At 55.6% G+C, this 16,896-nt stretch overlaps 1 long non-coding RNA gene across 1 annotated transcript in view; it reads right to left on the bottom strand.

Moving 5' to 3' along the window:
- Positions 1 to 16,896, bottom strand: part of LOC136167624 (uncharacterized) — a 114,726-nt gene that overhangs the window by 68,292 nt on the left and 29,538 nt on the right. The gene's annotated exons all lie outside the window — the stretch shown is intronic.

Genomic DNA, 16,896 nt, shown 5'->3' on the forward strand with positions numbered 1-16,896 from the left:
ATAATTAGAAATTACGTTAATTTTTAAGAAAATAGCTACATCCTTGCATCCCATAATTTTAAGCTTTTATGTTCATAACAGGGAGGAAATGACCCCTCCCTGCTTCAGTTTCCTTCAACCAGCCGTCCTCACTCAGGAAGACTGTGTCCCCAGAGCTGGCGAGGCCTGGGCCCGGGAGGGCGCCGGCATTCAGCGGGTGGAGCCCAGGGACACCCCACAATGTGCAGGATGCCCCCCCCAGAGAATAATCGGCCCCCAAGAGTCAGTGCAGAGCTTAAGGCTCAAGCCCCGTTTCCTCTTTTACAGCTTAAAGGACTGAACATCCCCCGCGCAGCCCTGAGTCTCTGCAGGGGCCACTCTCAGAAAAGCCCGATGCACGTGGAAAGGCTGGGCAGCCTCGACCTCCATCCCTGAAGGAGCTCGGGGGGCTGGCTCGTAATCCCGGACCCTTCTCAGACTTGCCCCCAGCCCCGCCCCAGGCCCCTCCCCACTCTCAGCAGCTCTCTGCCTCAGGACCCCCTTTCTCTTCCCTCTGCAGCTCAGCCTCCGACCCTGCATCACACAGACACACAGGCACGGGTCTGGGAGGTGGAGACACCCGAGGGCAGATGGTGCCTAATAAAGCGTCAGGACAGACACAACCTGCTGAACAAGGAGGAAGCGAAGCTCTGCGGGCTAGGTGGAGTGACTTCAGACGGTGCTGGGAAACAGCTTCAGGTGAGCGTGCACACAGGGGCTGGAGGAGGCTGGCGTGGAGGGGAGGGCAGGCATGCAGACAGACGGGGGTGCCTCCTGCCCCACCACAAGCTGGCTGGGGGGACGCTGTACCCCCAGCACCTGGCATCATCTGGCCGGACGCCGGGCTTGTCCACGGCACACACGGGCCCTGCGGGCAGTGAGATGCAGCCTTAATGCTCAATGAGAGCCAGCACCCTCTCATGAAGACGTGGGTGTGCGGGGGGTCATTCCAGGGGCTTCAAGAAGAGCAGCCTGGCTTCTTCAGACGGGCAGCAGAGGCGGCTTTCAGGCAAGGGCCTGGTCCCCCCCTCTGGGTCCCCCCTTTCCAGCCAGCACCCCACTTTCACGCAGCGGGTCTGTCACGCTGCTCATTGGCTTGAGGCTGTACTTCTGCGGCCCCACGGTCAAACCTGGAGCCGGTCTGGGCTCTGTCAGCCCTGGAGTCCATGAGGAGAAGGGGCTGCTTCAGGGAGCTGCTACTAGCCCTGCACGGGGTTGGGCTGGGCTTGCTTTATGCCCTGCACCTCTACACGCTGGGGAGGTCAGCCCCCACCGTCCCGTACCTGCCCACACCTGGCGCCTTGATGCAGCTTTAGCTGAGACTGTAAAACCCTGCAAACTTCCCTGAGCCATCGGAAGCCACCAGCCGACTCAACTGAGGAATTCTTGCACCCACACCCCCCACACGGCCAGTCACCAGAGTGATGTAGTCTCCCAGAACTGGGGCCTTACCCCGGAACCACACTCATCATTGGAATGACCCGATGACCCAGGTGCTGCTGTGGGGACCGCCTCCATCACCTCCGACGGAGTCCCATGAGAGCCGACTCCCTGCCTGGCACGTCTGCCCTAAAGTGGTACCAGGTACGTGGGAGGCGGTCAGTGAGAGCCCACCCTGAGCTGGGTAACCGGGAGGCCGCCAGACCCCTCACTGGTCTCTGCTGCTGACCTGGGGGCAGCGTGGCTGTCTGCCCCCCACAGCGTCCCCGACAGGCAGTGAGCTCCTCTCCGTGTGGAGAGCCCCAGGGGCACCCTGGTTGGCCGGTACTGAGCCCGGGACTTTCCAGGGGCCCGTATGGAGGAGGCACATGGGGTCAAGGCCACACATGATCCCCAGGGCCGGGGCCACACAGGACCTGATGGGCTGTGACGGGTCAGGCCCCAGGGAGAGCTCCTGTTAGGTGAGGAGAAGGGGAGAGGCAGTCCTGGGCACGCACGAATGCACGCACACGTGCTCATAATACGTGTTGCATGCACACAAACACAAAAAGGAAAGAACTGGAAATAATGTCTTTGCTGATCAGGGAACTATTAGAAAACTACATCATCATCTTTAAAAGGATGTTTAAAAAACAGATTCACGGAGATGCAGAAAAAACTCAGAAGCATATTGTCAACTGAAAAAAATCAAATAATAATAGAACAGGATCCCATTTATTTTTTAAACTACAATTATATATGTATATGTATGTGCATTTTAAAAAAGGTCAGGACAGAAACAGATCATTTAGAGACGATTATGTCAGGGATGGGTGCACGGAACAGCAGGGGGAGAGCTAAGAGGACTTCGGTTGCGATTCTGAACCTTCTCCGCCGCTTGCTCTGGTGCAGTGAGCCGCACGCGGGTCTCCTATTTAGGGCTGAGGGAGGTCTCCAGGCTCGGGGCTGCTCGAACGGCTCTCTGTGTGAGCCCCCCCCCCACATTCATGCCTCTGCCCCCCAGGCCCCCGCCCCCTTAACCCGCTTCTGTCAGCCAGGATCGGCCCTCACGGGGACAGGGTGCTTCCCGCTGTCAGCACGCTGATGCGCAGAGGTCTGGGCTTGCTCTTCTTCCTGCTGAAAGCCAACAGCTGGACCTTTTCCCGGCTCTGAAAATGAGCACAACAGAAGACAGGGCTGCTGCTTCTGCCTGGTGTGGCCGTGGGGGCACACGCCTGGCACCCAGGACGTGGTGCTGTTACCTGCTTGCTCTGCACAGGCGTGGCCAGGTAAGGGACGCTGGGGGCTGAGCTCAAGGACCCAGAGTGGAGAGGTGCGGGGGTAAAGCAAACCCAGCCTAACCCCAGGCAGCGTTAGTGAGCAAAGCGGCCAAAAGCTGGTCAGTTCAGTTCAGTTGCTCAGTTGTGTCCGACTCTTTGCGACCCCATGAATCGCAGCATGCCAGGCCTCCCTGTCCATCACCAACTCCTAGAGTTTACTCAAACTCATGTCCATTGAGTCGGTGATGCCATCCAGCCATCTCATCCTCTGTCGTCCCCTTCTCCTCCTGCCTTCAGTCTTTCCCAGCATCAGGGTCTTTTCAGATGAGTCAGCTTTTCTCATCAGGTGACCAAAATATTTGACTTTCAGTTTCAACATCAGTCCTTCCAGTAAACATTCAGGACTGATTTCCTTTAGGATGGACTGGTTGGATCTCCTTGCAGTCCAAGGGACTCTCAGGAGCCTTCTCCAACACTGTAGTTCAAAAGCATCAAGTCTTTGGCGCTCAGTCTTCGTCATGGTCCAACTCTCACATCTATACATGACTACTGGAAAAACCATAGCTTTGACTAGATGGCCTTTGTCAGCAGAGTAATGTCTCTGCTTTTTAATATGCTGTCTAGGTTGGCCATAGTTTTTCTTCCAAGGAGCAAGCATCTTTTAATTTCATGGCTTTAGTCGCCATCTGCAGTGATTTTGGAGCCCAGGAAAATAAAGTCTGTCACTGTTTCCATTGTTTCCCCATCTATTCGCCAAGAAGTGATGGGACCGGATGCCATGATCTTAGGTTTTTGAATGTTGAGTTTTAAGCCAGCCTTTTCACTCTCCTCTTTCACTTTCATCAAGAGGCTTTTTAGTTCCTCTTCACTTTCTGCCATAAGGGTGGTGTCATCTGCATATCTGAGGTTATTGGCATTTCTCCTGGCAATCTTGATTCCAGCTTGTGCTTCTTCCAGCCCGTCATTTCTCATGATGAACTCTGCATAGAAGTTAAATAAGCAGGGGAACAATATACAGCCTTTGCAGATTTGAAACCAGTCTGTTGTTCCATGTCTGGTTCTAACTATTGTTTCTTGACCTGCACACAGGTCTCTCAGGAGGCAGGTCAGGTGGTCTGGTGTTCCCATCTCCTGAAGAATTAAGGAGACGGACGTGGAGGGCCCACGTGTTCCAGGGAGGCAGGGGCACTGGGCAGTCACCAGGGCTTTGAGCCACCGGGGGTCAGAGGTGTGCTTTCAGAGATCCCGGGGGCTCTGAGGGGGCACTCTGGAAGCAGAGGCACAGTGAGACACAGCCTGGTTCACCCCACCCCCACGGAGCCCTGTCTCCAGGCAGGAAGCCTCTCCGGCCCCCGGGTGCCGTCTTCCCCTGACGTGTGTCCTTACCCACACACCGCGCCCTGGCCCTCTCCCTTCCCTCCTGAAAACACAGGACCAAACCAGGAGGCCTCAGAGGCTGTGGTTTCACCTGCCCAGCACCCTGCCCCCTCCCTGTGGCACCAACCCCCATTTCCTCTGCAGGCCCCTCCTCTGCCGGCCGGGGGCCCTGCGCACAGACCCCTGGCTCCTCTGTCCTCTTTGTGGGGGAGAAGCTCTCGTCCTGAGAGCCTAGTGCGGCCAAGGGCCGGCTGAGCCTGACCCAGGAGAGGACACACGGAGCGAGCTGAGGAGGAGGTGAGGGTGAGCACGTCCCGAGCGGCAGAGCGTCTCCGACGCCTGAGCCTGGCACAGCTACCTCGGCCTCTGAGTAACTCAGACCGGCGTGAAAGCACTCCCCGGAAGCAGCTGCGGCTTCCCGCTGCCCGCCAGCCCGGCGCCCCACTGGTCATGTTCCAAAGCCGCGACTCAGGACCAGGCTCCTCAACCTTGGAATTCCAGGGCGCCCTGCGGCCCCAGATCACTCACAGAGAAAGGGAACATGGGCCGCGGCCCCCGCCGGTGGAAGGAAGCTGCCAGTGGGATTCCCATGCAAGCCAGGGACTCCAGGCTGTCGGCCCCGTGGCAGCAAGCTTCAGGGATAGCGTCTCGGTGGAGAAGCAGGAAGGCAGGTGGAAGGGCCTGCTCACTGGTCACCGAGCAAGAACCTCAGAACAGAGGAGCTCCGCTCAGCAGGGCCCCCCACTGGTTTCCCAGGCCTCCTCGGGCAGAGACCAGGGTCTCATCTCAGCCCTCTGCGTTCAGATGAGCAGAGCTGGGCTCAGACCAGGACTTCCCAAGTCACGCGGCCGGTGGGTGGCGGAAGCAGGGTCCCCCCCGGCCGCCCCCAGCCCCGTTCTCCTTCCTCTCTCCGCATACACGCCCGCTCCCACCCCGCATGCCCTTCCCGCCCTGCAGACCCAAGGCCGCTGCAGTACCTCCGGGCCCCCAGCACCACTGATCGCACTTGGCCCGGGGGCTCCCCGCTGCTCTCCCAGGCTGGTCAGCCAGCCCCAGGCCTGGGCCACGAGCGGCCGTGATGGCCGACCCGGCACAGGGCGGGCCCGCTGGCTTTTGCTGTGCCGTCAGTCACCCAAACGAGAGGCTCACACGTGAGGAGATGGCCACACGCTGACCACGTGTCACTGCGGCACCCATGTGAGTACCCCCGCCACCCACTGGCCGAGGGCACCCCGGGCACAGCCTTGCCCCCGTGTGGCTCGTCCCCTGTGGGCCAGCCCGGCCTGTCCCCACGGAAGCCGGGCCGTGCAGGAGCCACGGTGGATGGTACAGGCCTCCTGAGACCTGGACGGGGAGCCAGAGCCCCGTCACCTCGGTGACGTCCACCTGCCAGGGCGGGCCCGGTGGCCCAGAGGCGGGGAGGGGGCCTGACCAGAGGGGCTACACCGCACGGAAGGGCAAGGGTGCGGGGAGGGGCTGGGGCATCTTTGTGAGCGATCAGCCACAAATTCCCAAAACCCGGTGGACAGCAAGGGGGTGCTTCTGCAGAGTCTCTGCACCAGGGCTCTAACGAACCATCTTCGGTTTCATTATGAAGAAAAACCTGAGCGAGGTCCAGATCCTGCTTGGGGTTGCCAGCTCCAGCCCTCTGCAAGACACAGTTAATGAGTGTTTTTTAGCAAAAAATGAATGAAAACGCTTCCCACTTTAAAGACGCTTGGAGACTTCTGGTACCAGCAACTTGGCAGACGGCAAGCCCTGACAATCCCCTGCTGCAAACACACAGAAAGAGTAGATAAAATCTGACAAATACTCCTCCGAAGGCAAGAGGAGCTGGTAGGAAACGGGGGCAGGGAGAGGGCCAGGATCTAGACCCAGAGGAAAAGTGGATCAGCCACAAGCAAGAGGGGAGCAGCTGGAAACCATGTCTCTGGGGCGGCTTGGGCCGGGTGTGGGGGCGACCTGCTCTCGGGAGAGCGGGGCTCGGATCCCGACGCTGCTGTAGGGGCCAGCAGGAAAGTCATAGCCCCACGCAGACCCCGGCTGAAATGGAGACCCCTCGGAGGGGAGAGACTGAATTACAGACAGACAACAGGCAGACCACCCGCAGAGACAGAACACGCGCCACAGTCTGCGGCAACCAGCCCACGAAACCTACCGTCTCCTACAGACGTGGACTCAGGTGTCCGGCCTGCCTCCTGCAGGTCACGCTGGAGGGAAGTCAGACCGTGGGCTCCAGCAAGCCATCCGGGAAGTCAGACGACAGCTCCGTAAGGCTCTGCCCAGACGGCTCAGCAGCTGAGAGCGTCCCCAACCCTGGCCCTGTTTCCAACTGAGCACCGGCCGGAGAACCCAAGTACGCACCTGATGGCTCTGGGACTCGGGCTCCTGCCTTCTTGTGGGGCAGGAGGCCGACCCCCCGGCCTGCCTCTGAGGCCCCCATGTGCAAACAGTGCTGGCTCTCTCCCCCACGAAAGAAACCTCTGCACAAACAGCCTCTGCTTCCTCTCCTTCAGACAGTCTCTGTGATTTGCACAGAAGGAAAATCTCCCCACAGGCTGACCGCTTCTGACAGTCATCTCCAAAGAAATGACCCAAATAACGCCTTCCAACAACGTAAGGGTATGCACATTGGACACAACCGTCACCACATTTATTCTCAACGACTGAAAGGAAAACCGTAAGTCATCCTCGTGCGTGTATGATAAGCATTTTAATATGACTTAATGGCCACTCACAACAAAAACTCTTAATAAAACAGGAACAAAACGGAACTCCTAAGTGTGATACCGAGTGTACATGAAAACGTTCGACAGAGTCACAATTAACAGTGAACCCTTAGGGCTCCCCGGTGGCCCAGTCAGTAAAGAGTCTGCCTGCAGTGCGAGAGACCCGGGCTCAACTCCCGGGCCAGGGAAGATCCCCTGGAGAAGGAAATGGCAACCCACTCCAGTATCCTTGCCTGGAGAATCCCATGGACAGAGGCGCCTGATGGGCTGCATGGGGAACCACAGCCCATGGGGAGGCGAAGAGTCGGACACAACTGAGCGACTAACACACGTCAGGAGCTGCACCCACTCAGAGTCAGGAACGCGACAATGACAACCACCATCATCACAGCTACTCAACGTTGTATGGAAAGCCTCAGCTTGCGCAGTAAGACAAAAGGAAATGAAATGAATAAGGATTGGAAGGGAAGCAACGAAAATTTTCACTACACACAAATTAAAAGCTCAGCTCCACTGAAAGTCTCGGAGAACCTACAACAAGCTATGCGGGGAAGGACCCGAGATCCAAGCAGACACAAACCATGTCTCCAGGTTACAGGAGCCACAGGCACAGCAGTCAGAACATTTCATTTAGAAAGACACCGAGAACGATAACAATACGTTTGTAAGATTAGAAGGAAATCTAACAAAAGAAGTGCATGATCTTTCTGGAGAAAATTATAAGACTTCATTGACAAACATACAAGAAGACCAAAGTAAATTAGGCAGATATGCCATAAGCATGGGTGAGAAGACTCAGTATCATAAAAATGACAGTTCTCCTATATTGATTTATAATTTTAATTTAATCTCAATTAAATCCCAATAGGGAATTTTGTAGAATATGCACACTAATCCTAAAACTTACGTGGATGAACAAAGGACTAAGACTAGCTCTGACACCCTGAGCACAGGGCTGTGAAACCCCCATGATTAAGTTATTAGATCGACCATGAAGCTTTAGCACCCAGAACTGTGAGATGTCGGCCCAGAAGGAGGAGGCCAAAGGGGCAGAGCAGGGAGCCCAGAAGCTCCTTCTGTGAGTCTGCAGACCAGAGGGTAGGCAAGGGGAGACAGAAATCCCTGCAGAAAAAAGGAAATCGTCAACTCAAAGCATACAGCATTTTTTTAAAGATATGGAATTAAATGGTGAAGAGCAACAATAAAGCTTATAAAAAAACATGAACATATCTTCATGTGTTATGGAATAAGACAAAAATAACAAACAACAACAAAAAAAGATTGAGAACTTTGAATAAACTAAAATTTACAGCTGCTGTAAGACAAAAGGCACAAAAAACAAAATAAAAGAACAAGCAACAAACTGGGAAAGATGTTTGGTATGCAAATAATTGATGAAAGATTTTGACTGAAAATATGTGAGGAGCTGCTACAAATCATAAAGAAAATGTCCAACAGCCTAGACAGAGAAGAGGCAGAAGAGAGGCACACAGCTCACAGGGAACAGGCAGAAGACAGGCACACAGAGCTCACAGGGAACAGGCAGAAGAGAGGCACACAGCTCACAGGGAACAGGCAGAAGACAGGCACACAGAGCTCACAGGGAACAGGCAGAAGAGAGGCACACAGCTCACAGGGAACAGGCAGAAGACAGGCACACAGCTCACAGGGAACAGGCAGAAGAGAGGCACACAGCTCACAGGGAACAGGCAGAAGACAGGCACACACAGCTCACAGGGAACAGGCAGAAGACAGGCACACAGCTCACAGGGAACAGGCAGAAGACAGGCACACAGCTCACAGGGAACAGGCAGAAGAGAGGCACACAGCGCACAGGGAACAGGCAGAAGAGAGGCACGCAGCTCACAGGGAACAGGCAGAAGACAGGCACACAGCTCATAGAGAACAGGCAGAATACAGGCACACAGCTCACAGGGAACAGGCAGAAGACAGGCACACAGAGCTCACAGGGAACAGGCAGAATACAGGCACACAGAGCTCACAGGAAACAGGCAGAAGACAGGCACACAGCTCACAGGGAACAGGCAGAAGACAGGCACACAGAGCTCACAGGGAACAGGCAGAATACAGGCACACAGCTCCCAGGGAACAGGCAGAAGACAGGCACACAGAGCTCACAAGGAACAGGCAGAAGACAGGCACGCAGAGCTCACAGGGAACAGGCAGAAGACAGGCACACAGAGCTCACAGGGAACAGGCAGAAGGCAGGCACACAGCTCACAGGGAACAGGCAGAAGACAGGCACACAGAGCTGACAGGAAACAGGCAGAATACAGGCACACAGAGCTCACAGGAAACAGGCAGAAGACAGGCACACAGCTCACAGGGAACAGGCAGAAGACAGGCACACAGAGCTCACAGGGAACAGGCAGAAGACAGGCACACAGCTCACAGGAAACAGGCAGAATACAGGCACACAGCTCCCAGGGAACAGGCAGAAGACAGGCACACAGAGCTCACAAGGAACAGGCAGAAGACAGGCACGCAGAGCTCACAGGGAACAGGCAGAAGACAGGCACACAGAGCTCACAGGGAACAGGCAGAAGACAGGCACAGTGCACAGAGGAGGAAGGGGTGTCGAGAAGCAGGATTAATGGTGGCATCAGGGCTAGGAGATGGACACTAGAGGGTCTGACTATTCTCGCGTGTGTACTGAGCACCTAGACGGGCCAGGCGTTTCCTGCCCCTGGAAGTCTGATTCCCAGACAGATCCACCTTCCACACCAACCCAGACCAGACGTGAGGTCAGACCACCTCACCCAAGTGCTCAGGGTCGCGTGACTCAGAGCCACAGATTCACGGTGCATGCGTAAGCACTGAAGAGGCCTCGGGGTCCTTTCAGATTGAGTAGGGGCAACTGATTCCACACTCCAAACGCAGACCTCTGAGTGTGAGACTGGAGCGTCTCTGCATGAAAGGATGGGACAGACGAGCAAACCTTTGAACTATGACCCCAGTATCCAGGCTCCAGTACTCGGAACTGCCAAGTTCAGGTCGAAGCTACTATGGTTTCTGGGAAAGTCTCGGACTTTGGGAGGTGGCGTCATCTGTCTGAGGCGTCCGAGGGTGACCTGCCTGAAAACAGCACTGTCTTGGAGTAACGTGGGGGGTCAGCTCCCTGATGCTCCAGAGCCCCCCTCCCTGCAGTGGCCCGCACTGCGGGCTCGCCCACAAACCCCGCCTCAGGTCCAGGCCTGGCCTCCCGCCCCATCCAGGTACATGCCTGGCTGGTATGGCAGCCTCCAGCGACGGTGTGAGGCAGCGCAGCCCTCCTCCGCCCCAGACCAAGCAGCAGCAAGGCAATGTGACGTGAGGGGGCCCTCCCCTATGACCAGCCACGCTGCCCCTCACACCTGTAACCAGGGACACTCAGTACTCGCCACCAGAGCTTCCTTCACCACAGAGAAAGCTGAGGGGCAGCCCAGATGCCCCAGCTAAGCAGCCGAGCGCAGCTGCGGTCTGTGCTCTCCGCGGAACGCGGTGCAGCGCTGCAGGGTCAAAGCAGACACATGCTCAGAACAGAGGGCGGGAGACCCGCGAGACGGAATATACATTATTTAGCGAGACACGGACCCATGCAGGCAGAGAACAAGGATGTGCTGGGAAAAGAGAAGCGCAGAACTCAGGGCAGCGGTTTCTGCGAAGGCTGGAGCGGCGGGAGGGTGGGGGAGAGACTCAGGGGGCTTGTGGTGAGTTCCGCTGCTTTAAGTCACACACACATGTACACACGCACGCATGCACGCATGCACATGCGCACACATATGCACACACATGCGCACACACGCATGAACACATTGCACGCGTGCACGTGCATGCACACACATGCATGAACACACGATAGCACACAGGCAGAATGCTGACAAAGCGTGTGTTACCTACCAGGGTTTATCATTTTCCTCTCAATATTTTTTGTGTATTTGCCACATTTACGATCTAAAACATTAAGTCCACTGTGAGTGCGCATGGGACCTGGGGGCTGAAGTGTCAGGACGCTGGGGTGAGATATCCGAGAGAGGACGCCTGCCCCTCACGTGCTGGCAGGTCCAGGACTGAGAGTGTCCTGCCTCCCAAGGGTGCTGCCAGCATCACCGGACAAAAGGAAGCTGGGGGCCATATGCAGAAGCAGCACATCAGACACTGGGTATTCCTAACTACGGGACTTCTCAGAGCCTTTAACAAGCCAACATTGAAGTGACTCTCCAAGAACAGGACCCACTTCCTGAAGAACAGTGTGGAAAACACCGGTCGATCAACAAGGGTGTTTCCATGTCTCCTGTACACACAGCCTCTCGTGTGCTTGATTCCTGCATCAGAGCCCACGGCGGTCAGGTTTCTGTCCCGCTCTTTCACATCACTGACCTCCCCCCTGCTGAGACATGACCTGCAGGCTGGACTCCCCGACAGCCTGAGGCAGTGTGTTCAGACCCACAGCCCTACATGGAGGCTTCAGGAGATGGGAGTCCTTATCCTGGACCCCTGCCAGGCCTCTGGAGGCTGACTGATGCCTGGGCCCCAGACCCCACTCAGAGTGGGCTCACCCCACCCAGGCAGGCAGGCCCACAGGGCTCACCTAACTCCATGTGGGAACATGGCCCCCGTCCAGGTCAGCCCCCAGACGCCCAGAATCAGATGGTCAGAAGAGCAGCCCGTGTGCGCCTTTCCTGGACACACCCAGGTCTGGACAGAAGTCACTGAGGCTGCAGGAGAGATTCAGTCTTCCCTGGCGGACTGACATCCTCGGGGAATTAAGTGCAAGATGCGCTTAATAAAGCCATTATCCTGCCACCCAGCTGTGCCAGATGGGAAGATGACGGTCAGAGGAGGGGGCTTACACCGGGAGGCCTCCAGAGCAGATAGAGACACAGCCACTTAATTGCCAGACCACAGACTCGCCAAAGCCCCGCACAGAACGGGGCCCGGGCCTGCAGAAGGGGGGCTGCAGAACCCAGGGCTCATTGAACGGGGCGGGGACGGAAAACGAGGCGCCCGGCGGGTCCCCCGACTCTCCCTGCCCGACACAGATGGATCCCGGTCCTGAAGTCCAAGCAGGTCTCACGGGCACGAGAAGAAATGGGAAGAAGGGACCTGACTATGGTAGACTGTAGCACAAAGGCCCGCCCAGCGCCCCCTTCCCTCCTTCCAGCCGCCAGCTGCCTGGGCCCCGTGTGCGGGAACCACGCTGATTTCCACGGTACGAGGAGGCAGAGTCAGAAACCACACAGAGATGTCACGGCAGAAATGGCTAAGAACCCCCGATCTTTTTCTCCTGCATAAAAGCAGTGAGAACTCTTGTCAATAATGGTCAGGATCAACATTTCAGAATTCTGGGGTTTGACTGAAGTATGCAGCAGTCTGCAGTGTTTAATTTTTACTGATTTCAGTAAGAGCAGTGAGTGTTTTGCCATCAGTGTGTACCCATCCATCCCCTACTGCCTGTAGCCCCATGACACCGTGGAAACCAACAGCCCACCATCATGCTGAAAACCAGAAGCCAGGCAGCCAGTGGGTGGCAGGATGCGGTGGGTGCTCCTCTAGGGCCCCACCTTCAGAGACCCATCATTGTTTGTCCTGTCTGGTGGTTACCTTGAAAATTCCACTATCAAAACTGTCCTTATGTGAGCTGACTCCAAGTTCACCCAGTGCAAACAGCCTGTCTCCCGGAGTTATCTGCAGAAACAATCAAAGGCAACTGCTGAATACTGCAGATGCCTGGATGACAGCTGGGGCAAACGACAGGTTAACAAAAAGCTTGAAGGAGAAAGTGGGAGAGGCGAGACATCCACAGGGACACTGAACTTACGGAGCCCTGGGATTCTAGACGGCCACGCCAGTGTGCACGGCGGGTGGGTGCAGAGAAGGGCCCCGAGGCATGTCTAAGCTCTCACCTCCGCTAACTCAGAGAACCTGCACACGCAGGCAGGGAAGCCTAAGATGGAGCTGTAGACTGCGGTGGCAAGAGTTGAGGCATTTCCTAACACACACGGCCCCTCCACAGAGAGTGGCAGAGGTGTTGGTTCCGTGGATTTAGAGAGTGTCTGTCCAAACATTCAGTTCAGCTCAGTTCAGTTCAGTCGCTCAGTCATGTCCAACTCTTTGTGACCCCATGGACTGCAGCACACCAGGCCTCCCTGTCCATCAGCAACTCCCAGAATTTACCCAAACTCATATCCATTAAGTTGGTGATGTCATCCAACCATCTCATCCTCTGTCATCCCCTTCTCCTCCCGCCTTCAATCTTTCCCAGCATCAGGGTCTTTTCTAATGAGTCAGTTCTTCGCATCAGGTGGCCCAAGTATTGGAGTTTCAGCCTCAGCATCTGTCCTTCCAATGAATATTCAGGACTAATTTCCTTTAGGATGGACTGGATCTCCTTGCAGTCCAAGGGACTCTCAAGAGTCTTCTCCAACACCACAGTTCAAAAGCATCAATTATTTGGCGCTCAGCTTTCTTTATGGTCCAACTCTCACATCCATACATGACCACTGGAAAAACCATTGCCTTGACTAGACGGACCTTTCTTGGCAAAGTAAAGTCTCTGCTTTTTAATATGCTGTCTATGTTGGTCAGCTGACCATTAAGCTAACAAAAGGCTTCCCTGATGGCTCAGCCAGTGAAAAATCCACCTGCAATGCAGAAAACCCAGGTTCAAACTCTGGGTCACAAAGATCCTCTGGAGGAGGGCATGGCAACCCACTCCAGTATTCTGGCCTGGGGAATCCCACCATGGACAGAGGAGCCTGGTGGGCTACAATCCATGGGGCAGCAAAGAATTGGGCCCAACTGAAGCAACCTAGCACACACACAGAAAGCAGTGATTGTACGCTGACGGACTCACGGTGTATATAGACACCATTGGTGTGATGGCATAAAAGACGAGGAGACAGAGCTACGTTTAGCAAAGACTTTGTATGCTACTGAAGTGAGCTGATTTTAACCCAAACTAGATTGTGGTAAACTAATAATACTATGTTCCCCAGACAAGGTACTAAGAAAATAACTCCAAAAAATATATAGGAAAAGAAATGGAACTAAAATGACACAGGGAAATATCTATTTAAAACACAAAAAAAGACATTAATGGAGGAATAGAGGAATAAGAGACAAAGGGCAAAATCGCAGGAACATCCGACCTTGTCAGGAAGTGCATGAAATGTGAGCAGGTAAACACTGCTATTAGAGGCAAAGACTGGCAAAACGGGCACTTTTAAAAAACATGATTCAGTCTGTAATGTCCACAAGAGACACATTTTGTATTCAAAGACAAAAATAGGTTAAGAGTAAAAGAGTGAGAACCTCTACCTCACACTACACACAAAAATTAACTCAGAATATACTGAGTGGGTCAGAGGTTCCAAGACAGACCTAAATGCAAGGGCTAAAACCATAAACTGATTAGAAGAAAACATAGGGATAAACCTTTATGACCCTGGATTAGACAATGGTTTCTTAGGTATGATCCTTAAGGTTCAAGCAACCAAAGAAGAACAGATGAATTGGACTTCACGAAAATTTTAAAGTTTATGCTTCAAAAGAATAAAGTAAAAAGACAACCATAGAATCAGAAAAATATTTGCAAATCATATATCTGATAGTGTTCTAGTAATCCAGAATATATAAAGAGCTATTGCAATTCAACAACAAGATAAATAGCTCAACTTAAAATGGGTAAGGGTTTGAACAGACATTTCCTCCGAGGTCTACACCCAGCAGTTTTCTCTGTAGGTCTCCTGGCGCTCAGCTGCGTGGGACACGAGCTCCATCTCAGGCCAGCTGAAACTTGGTATCTCCTGCTGTTCCCGACTGTATCGAAACCTCCACCCGGCTCAGTGCCCCTGGCCCGTGGGAGACAGTGCTTCCTGCTGAAATTGAACTGTGAATGAGGGCTCTGGTCACTCCATTCTGCCTTCTGGTCCTTTCAACCCCTCTAGGACGCGGCCTTTGCCACTGCAGCGAGGCCAGCGCCGTGGGAAATGACAAGACAAGCACGCGGGGCACATGGTGCGACAGGGCAGCCGACCTGGGCCACCCAGCAGCCTAGAGCCCGCGTGCCCAGCCCCTGGGGTCTGAAGCCAGGGCGCCGGCTGCAGGGGTGTGCCCACACGCCCCGCCCCTTCCCCCGCTCAGAAGCACAGAGTCCTGCTTCTCCCAGAGCAAGGCGAGGAGCTGGGGGGACGGAGGAAGTGGAGCTTCCATCTGACGGCGGCCAGCCAACTGTCGGTTCATCAGACAGCTCACACCAGTCCTCCCAAATGCAGGCCTGCTTCCCCGACACACCACCCCGCCTGCTTGCCCAAGCCCTCCTCCTCCCTGACGTTGGACAGTTACTGTATCACGTCCAGGACTTCTCAGCGGGCAAAGGGTGCCAGGCCCACCCGGCCCCAGCCCCGGCTGTGACCCTGTCCCCCTGCCAACCGAAGCCCCACAGTGGACCCGCTGATAGGCACCCCATTCCTCGTATCTGAGAATTGTCCCGTCGCCTGGGGCTTCAGCATCAAGCCATCAGCCACAGGGGAGCCTCCCGTGTGTCGGTCTCCTATTTCTCAGCCTTGCTGGTGACAAGAAGCTCATTGAACCCTCACCACCAGCCTGAGGTCAGGAGCTGCGGCCATCCTGAGTGCGGACGTGAAAAACGAGCTTCAGACAGAGGTGGGCAGCTTCGGGGGCCTCAGCCACAAGCGGGCCTGGTCTCCCCAAGAGACCTCGGGGTTCCCGCGCCTGAGAGCTCACTGCTCCGGGGCTGGCAGTCCCGGCTCCTGAACAGTGGACCCAGGCCTTGATCAGCGGCTCTTTCCTGGGATTTTCCTCAGGCAGCTCCTCCTCTGCTGCTCCACAGGCAGAGGCAATTCAGACGATCCAGCTGCTTGCTACCTGGACTTAAGCAACCTGCTTCCTGCTGACGCGACTGTTCCTTTTCTCAAAGGAGCAGCACAGACGTCCTCCTCCCTAACGCCTGAAGTTACGTGGATGCTCTTTGGGTTTTGTTTTTGCAAAAGAGGGGGGGCGGTTTCCTCCGGGGCTTGGAGCGGCTCTGAAGTGACCAAGGATCCGGGCTTTGTGGAGGGGGGACCCTGGTGGGCAGAAGCAGGGCACACGCCTGGCTTTGCAGTAGTGGAACGACCCTCGTCTTCCCTCCACGCAGGGCCCATCCAGGGGGCTGTCTGTAGCCCAAGACAAGGACACAGGATGAGGAGTCCAGGCCTGGGGACCAGAGCCCCAGAGGAGCAGGGGCCTCGGGGCGGGGCCAGTCCCTCTGTCCATGCTGCCGGAATGGCTTATGCTCACTCTCCGTCCCAGCCAAAGGCGCCATCAGCCAGCCTCAAGTCTGGCTCCTGACACCAGCCAGGATGACTCCTGGCTCCTGACCTGTCTGCTCCTGCTTGTAAAGCCCAGGTGTGTAAATAATGCAGCTCAGTTTATGCAGGCCCCGCCCTGATGCCTGCTGCCCCGGATATCTGACTGGGCTCCTCGGCCCTCATGGGTCCCTGCTGCAGCAGCTCACCCAGAACCACCCCAACAGGTCTCCTGGCTCCTGAGCTGCACACAGCCTGCCCCTTGGCTCTGGACCCCCACTGGCCCCCAGGTTCGGAGTCGAGGCCTGTCTCCTCTCCCACTGTAGAACCCCTGCACCCAGCGCACTGGACCTACCATCTTCAACGAGTGCCACTGAGTACTTTCCCTTTCCCTTTAACTACCTTGACGCTTCCCAAGCCCAGAACTTCAGCGTCTCACTCATCCTTCAGTAAGATCTACAAACGTAAAGGCGCAGCTACTGAAAGAGGTGCTCATTAGAACCCACCCACACCCACCAAGGTACCCAAGCAACGAAGTGGTAAGTGGTGCGACCCCGCCAGCCCTGGAGACAGTCTGTCAGCAGAAACCAGGTGCTGAGAACCAGGAGGGCAGCAGAGACCTAGCCCCGGGGTATTTGGCTTTGGGCCGGTGAAGGGCCCAGAGGAAACGCTAGACCACCCTGAGAACCGTCCAGCACTGTCCAGACCTGGCACTGCACCTGGACCGACAAGTTACCCTGGCACAGGCCACGGCCGTGCAGC

The sequence above is a fragment of the Muntiacus reevesi genome, chromosome 4 (genome assembly GCF_963930625.1).
Source record: "Muntiacus reevesi chromosome 4, mMunRee1.1, whole genome shotgun sequence".
Lineage (NCBI taxonomy): Eukaryota > Metazoa > Chordata > Mammalia > Artiodactyla > Cervidae > Muntiacus > Muntiacus reevesi.